Source organism: Asparagus officinalis, chromosome 1 (assembly GCF_001876935.1).
Source record: "Asparagus officinalis chromosome 1, Aspof.V1, whole genome shotgun sequence".
Classification (NCBI taxonomy): Eukaryota; Viridiplantae; Streptophyta; class Magnoliopsida; order Asparagales; family Asparagaceae; genus Asparagus; species Asparagus officinalis.
The window spans coordinates 129,116,302-129,123,218 of record NC_033794.1 but is presented as its reverse complement, the minus strand read 5'-3'; the positions used below and the strand labels follow the sequence as shown (position 1 = coordinate 129,123,218).

Here is a 6,917-nt window from a genome sequence, read left to right as displayed (position 1 = left end):
TTGTATAGGCTTCAATCCGACATTCCGCCAACCTCCTTTGGATATGATCGTTGAAGCTCTATTCCATCCATCCTCCAACTACGTTGTTTGTCTACAATGAATAGATAATACAAGCACTAGACAAACAACATTAGTAGTAAATTGTTTGTAAATCATCATCAAAACAAGAAGGCCAATATGGAGGTGTCAGGTGATGGACGCCTTGGACGCTCAGAATTTAGAGGAGACTCTTGAGTTACAAGAGAAACCTGCCGATATGGAAGCTAAGGTTTGGAAGAAGATGAATAGTAGGACGTGTGGATTCGACGGCAAGATTAATTTCGGATTGTGGAGGTGTCAGGTGATGGACGCCTTGGACGCTCAGAATTTGGAGGAGACTCTTGAGTTACAAGAGAAACCTGCCGAGATGGAAGCTAAGGTTTGGAAGAAGATGAATAGTAGGGCGTGTGGAGTTATTCGGTCATGCTTGACGTCGGATCTTATTTATGACGTGATGAACGAGACGTCGGCGAAGAAGATGTGGGAAACGCTCAATGAAAAGTATCTTACTAAGAGCATTGAGAATCGGCTTCACTTGAAGAAGAGGTTTTACCAGTTCAAGATGAAGAGGGGAGTTTCCATTAGGGAGCATGTTAACAACTTCACAAAGCTACTTTCAGACATGACCAATGTGGATATCATGGTTGAGGATGAAGACAAGGCGATGCTACTTTTGTGTTCGTTGCCCGAGGATGATTATGGTACTTTTGTCCTAACTATGATTAATGGAAGAACTACTGTTAGTTGCAAGGAGGTGACCTCAGCGTTGGTGAATTATGAGTTGAGGAAGAGTGTTGATGAGTCCTCCGAGAAGGCATCGGGAGATGCATTAGTAGTTCATGGTCGTGGTTCAAACCGAAGCAGAAGGTCGCAGTCTAGAGGTGCACATCGTGGGATTCATAGGAATCAGTGTGCCTTTTGTAAAGAGAATGAACATTGGAAAGCCGAATGCCCAAAGTTAGATCGAGCTGAGAAGAATAAGGGGAAAGCTGTACAAACTTCAGAGGTGAATGTTGTCAAGATTAGTAGCAACAATTCAGATTCGGATTCTTCGGGCTATTCGTTGTCTGCACTACCGTCAGTTTGTGTTGCCAACTCTACAGAGTGGATGTTGGATTCGGGTGCTTCATACCACGTTTGTCCTAGGAGGGATTGGTTCTCCAGCTTTCAGAAGTTAGAAAGAGAGGATGTTGTGCTCATGGGTAATGGACATGCATGCTCTATTGGTGGTATTGGTACCGTTCGTATTCGGATGTATGACGGAGTGATTCAGGAGTTCGATAAAGTGAGGTTCGTTCCGCAGTTGTCGAAGAACATCATTTCACTAGGAACTTTGGTGGCATCTGGCTATAAAGTGACCTTGGTGGATGCACGTTTGAAGGTCACATCGGGGTCCATGATTGTGATGAAGGGCATCAAAAGGAATAATTTGTATTATTTGCTCGGAAGCACGGTGATTGATAGGGAGATGACGACTTCATCAGATTCGGCTAGACTGTGGTGTTGTTTGATGCTGGGTTATTTGATTGGTAATGTCGTGCATAGGTTGTTAAGGAGTGCTTTGACCTGCAGTTTGAAGTCCTGTGAACCCATTGGTATGAGCGAGAAGACCGATGTGGATTTTGGCACTTCTATCCATCATTCGAGGGATTTTCTGAGGGGTGTTCATTCAGGCATTCTGGGGCCTTCCAAGGGAGCATTATTGGGAGGTAATAGGTATGTGGTTTCCGCAGTTGGGGATTGCTCTAGGCATTGGTGGGTTGCAACCAAGTCCCGTTGGTGTGAAGTCCTAGAAGCCCGCAACAGATGAAGGAAGTGTGTTGGTAGAAAGGTAACCCGACGTTCTGATTATGATAGGGGTTCTTTCTTGCGTTTGTGCCGAGCTCACGGCAATTGGAGACACTTCATTGGTGTGGAAACTTTAAGGCGACGTGATGAGATGACAGATTTGGGGAGCTGTTCCTTTCTGGAAGAGGATCAGCATTTGATGTCGAGCATTGGCATTGGTGTGCAGGCTATGACATGTTTGGGTCGTCTTATGTATAGGTTGTCGACTGCTGTATGTAGAGATTTTGGATCTGGTGGAGCTGCTTCAGATTTTGGGTTGCGTCGGATGTTTGGCTACCCATCACTTGGTCACATCGTGGATGTGAGATTTGATCTGATAGCACATTTGGGATTCAGAGGCGTGTTTGATTATCAGGTATTGGCTTCTGACTTTGTTCTGAGCAGGTATGTCACGTTTAACTCTTGGCAAGTGGAGAGTGGTGATCAGATCATTAGGACATCGCAGCAGGTGGAGAGTGATGCTACTCCACATTGGGTGGAGACTCCAGATCATACTGCATCATTTGGGATTCCAGCTGATGTGACACAGATTGGGAATCATGTTGTTTTGGATGCATATGATAGGTTGATTGATTCGAGTGCAGCTGATAGATGTAGTCTGGATATGACCATTGGTTCATCTCAGGTGGAGATGTTTGGATTATTTCAGTTTGGGGCCATTGGAAGTGCTATCAGCCGTAGACTTGATCGTGATGTTGGAGAAGGGTTACGAACTCTTCTATTGGATTGAGGTCGTTCGCGGCCATTTGGGTGAACTACGTGAAGGCTTGATTCCTTGGGCAAGAGGATACGTAGGCAGTCTTTATGATGCAGTCGATTTGGTAAGCGACATCGACATTTGGGGTGAGTGTTCGCACTCCCATTTGGGTCTCAGCAAGTGAGGTATTTGGTGTAGTCGGTGTAGGCTCAGTTTGATTGGTGAGTAGACACTATTTGGTTTGGGTTGAGTGTTAGTCCGTTGCCATGGCGTACTGGATGCAACAAGTGAGGCATTTGATGTGGTCAGTGTCGGCTCAGTTTTGAGAAAACTTCACCGAGGTGGAGAATTGTGATCACGTGGGTGTGGGGTCCACCCATAAAGCATTTAAGCGTGAGTCATGGGCTTTTCCACCTCCGTGTGAGCCCAATTTCGTTTTGGTCACAATCACACGTTTTCTCCAACACACATGCGATGTTTGCTCCTATAAATAGGAACAGAAATTGTTCCTAGGGTTGAGCGAAAAAGGAGGTTCTGGTTTTTTTTCTTTGTGCGGCTGCGGAACAGAAGCCAACAGCGCGAGGAGGTTTTCTTGGCGGCTGCAGGAGAAAAATAGTAGTTGTGTTGAGGAGATTTTGTGTAGTTTCTTTTAGGGTTTTGTGTATCCCTTTGAGAGAGATATTTGTATGAGAGGTTTGAGAGTTTGTTTAAGGGTTTAGTTTGAGTGATTGTAAACCCTAGTTGTATTCTCTCCCTCTAATAGTAGATCTCCCCCCTCCTTGCCCCGTGGACGTAGGCTATTTGCCGAACCACGTAAAATTTGTGTTCTTGTCGTGATTTGTAATAGCTTGTAGGTTCCCTCGACGCGCAGTCCTAGAGCTGACGAGAGGAAGAGCTGATATCTCACTTTGATGAGATATCTGGCTTTTGGTTCTTGTTTCCTTTGAGAAACGAGAATTTCATTGTGATCTAATCTCTTGTTGTGCACCTTGCGCACCGGAGGTGCTGCCGAAATTTCCGCTGCGCACAACACTCAGCGTATGAGCATGTCTAAAGGTCCATCTAGTCTGAAAATGAGAATAAAATACATTTAGTACTTTGCATTTTTGTGATAGGAGAATGGAGATTCAAAAGTATGAATCATGTTGATCATATTAGTGCTTTATTTGTTATTTGAGTCTTATCTGCAACACACGCCCACACACAAGCACACACACAAGATTTTCTAATGACGATTAGCGGGAGGTCGTCAGTGCACTACACGATGGCTAAGGAGATATGGTAGAACATTAAGTTGGATTTAAGCTTTAAAGGAGCAAATAAGGAACTATACTCATATCTCTCTGATATTAAAGTTTGGTCACTCGTCTCTCATTTCCACGACGAGGACGAACTTAATACTTTCCAGAGTTTGATTAGTGGCTTGCATCCAGAGAATGAATACTCTGAGTGTGACGGAGTAAATATTTGTCGATGATGAAACATGGAGTCCTGGACACTCACTTTATTCACCTGGATGCAGCTTTGTTAGGAACATGTCTAATACAAACAAGTGCTCATGGAATTATTACGATGGTGAAAATGATGCTTACATATCTATTGACAAGATGGGAACAGTATATTTAATAGCAACAGAATAAAGGGGAACATTCTTTTGCTTTGTGTAACCCAAAGATCTTATGACTAGTTATCCACCAGTGTCCTAGATATTTTACCTGTATCCATCTTTTTTATAGAATTTTTAACATATTTATATGCTGATGATGCAATACATATGCACTGTTATATCATATGATGTAAAGGGATTAATGCATCAGGTCCTTCAATATCTCATCTACGTATGCGCTACTTCTTTAATGGATGCCTTCAAGAAAGTTTATCATACTGCATTGGAGAGAGTTTAGAAAGTGAATGATCTTATTATTTGCCTGGTTAGTGTGTCTAAGGCTTGGTGAGCCCTCATGTCTCATAAGGAGACTTAGTTTTTTTTGTTTTGCTGATTATGCTCAGTTATTCATTAAATGTTTTCTTCTTGTGACTACATCAACAATAAAATTTAAAACATGCATTGCAATAATATTTTTTTGTTAATTTCTAAAATGGTTGGTGGCCCGGCTGCATGTATATATGTCAAATTTGATGGTTTAAATTTCTAAAAATGGTCTCCAAGTCCTGTCTTGTTTTTTACAGTCATATTGCTGTAGCTCTGATTAGTCTTCCGCGAGGTCCTAACACTTGTTGCGCAGTGCATCATACTTTTTCCCATTTATCTTCATTCTAAATGTCTTTATTTTTACCGGAGTGTACCTTTTAGAAGTATTTGGACCATGGGGTTTAGGCTGTAGTTATAGCATATATATCAACTTTGAATTGGCTATGTTTACTACATTTGAAGGTCAAAAAACTATTTGATGGATAGCCCAAATTGAAATCCTAGCAGCTACGGTTTGTTTATAATTGTCTAGCTATTAACAGCTTGCAAACTATACATTACCATTTGAGAAAACTATACAATTGATTGATTGATATACAAAAGTGTGAATTTTTTTCTTTGTTTGTGCATGAGTTTTCTCACCTTTTATTGACCTTTATCACTCTCTAGAATTAGTTGGTAATAAAAGAAAAACTATATTTTACAAGGGTCTACATAATCCTCTTTAATGTTACTGCATGTTCTATGTTTGTTAGCATGCTTATAATTATTTTTTCTTAAACACTGCTGCATCCCTTTCGACTGTGAAAGGAGTCCTGACCGGCATTTTTGTGACCCTTCATGACTCTTTTTACGGTCATTTGGCACTCAGGGGAAAGCTAGTTGTATGAGAATATAATCTTTTCTCTATGTTGATCAGATCACTCCGAAGAATGGTTTTAACTTGTATTCGCCTCTTTTTCAGAGAGAGCGGCTCAGGAAGGAGCGTGAAGCTGTTATTGTAAAGAATTCTTAATCTACTTGAATATTGTATTTATCAGGTATATTTTACTCTGATATTATCTTTCTTTCTTCACTGCATCTATGATTCAATACTATTCTCTCTCTTTCTGCAGGTTTGCTAATGTGTCTGTAAAGGGACTAAAAGAATCATAAGGCCTTCAAGCCTTCCAAGTTCCAACTTTGTCTCCACTACAGTATATTGATATCTCAGTGTCATCAAGATGAGTGAAATCTGTATGCTGGTTTTTAGATTCTCTTGGAAAAAGCCTTTCATAGGGAACTAGTTAGGGAGCCCATGCGTTGCACTGGCGTTTAAACCATATGGTTGTCCCATATTGAAGTTTCTATTAAGCCCTCAATTGACATAATTTGTTTCAAATAGATCTCTCCAATTGTTAATTCTGCTCTTGATCTGAAGGATTAATTTTCAATATAACTTGAGAATTTTAATGCTTTGAGGGACTAATTTCAAAAATAGCTTTAAAATTGGGGGACCTAACAATAATTTCAATGACTTGAAGGGTGATTTTAGGGACCAATACAGAGAAAGCTCTTTGGGTTATTTTGGTGGCTTATTTTCAATTTGGTTCCCAAATAGCTTAGTGAATGAGGAATTTATTTGTTTATTATGTAAAGAAACATGAGAATTGTTAAATTTGGACATCGACATTTTCCGTGTGCCCCACAATTCTCGTAGATTGTTTCGAATAGATCACTATAATTGCTAAGTCTATTCTTGATTTGGACAATTAATAGCTTATACGAATCAAAAGACCTAACAACAATTTTAATTATGAGGGACTAATTTGAAAATTACAACAATTTTAATTATGAGGGACTAATTTGAAAATAGCTTAAGAATTGGAGGACCTAGTAAGGGGCTGTTTGGATATGTTTTTTTGGGTGGTAAAAGAGGAGAAAGCTACCAAAAATGTTAGCTTTTTGGCAGCTTTCCCCTAAAATCACCTTTTTAAGGGGTGATTTTGGGGGAAAGGTGAATCTAAGGTGACACCTTAGATTCCCACCTAAGGACTCGGCCTAAAATCACATCATTCCCTAATTGTTTTTTCTGATCCGTTTCGTTGAACTTGATCTACACGATTAAACCCAAACACACTAATTTTGGGGTGAGTCAATCGTGTTTTGACCCTTCGTTGAGCCGTGCAAAAAGTTCTATTCATTCAAAACCGTTAAAATTACGGCGAGTGGATGAAAGGATAAAACACAACGGGCTCACCCCAAAATTGGTGTGTTTAGGTTTAAGAACATATAGATCAAGTTCAACGGAGCGAATCGGAAAAAACAATTAGGGAATGGTGTGATTTTAGGCCGAGTCCTTAGGTGGGAATCTAAGGTGTCACCTTAGATTCACTTTTCACACATATATATATATATATA

General features: G+C 40.5%; 1 long non-coding RNA gene across 1 annotated transcript in view; it reads left to right on the top strand.

Annotated features, from left to right (window-relative positions):
* The window catches only part of LOC109846648, an 11,470-nt gene extending 5,501 nt beyond the window's left edge, over positions 1-5,969 (top strand). Inside the window, exons 4-5 of the long non-coding RNA XR_002248570.1 lie at positions 5,482-5,557; positions 5,633-5,969. This is a non-coding gene — a long non-coding RNA (uncharacterized LOC109846648). The remainder of the gene's footprint in view (positions 1-5,481; positions 5,558-5,632) is intronic.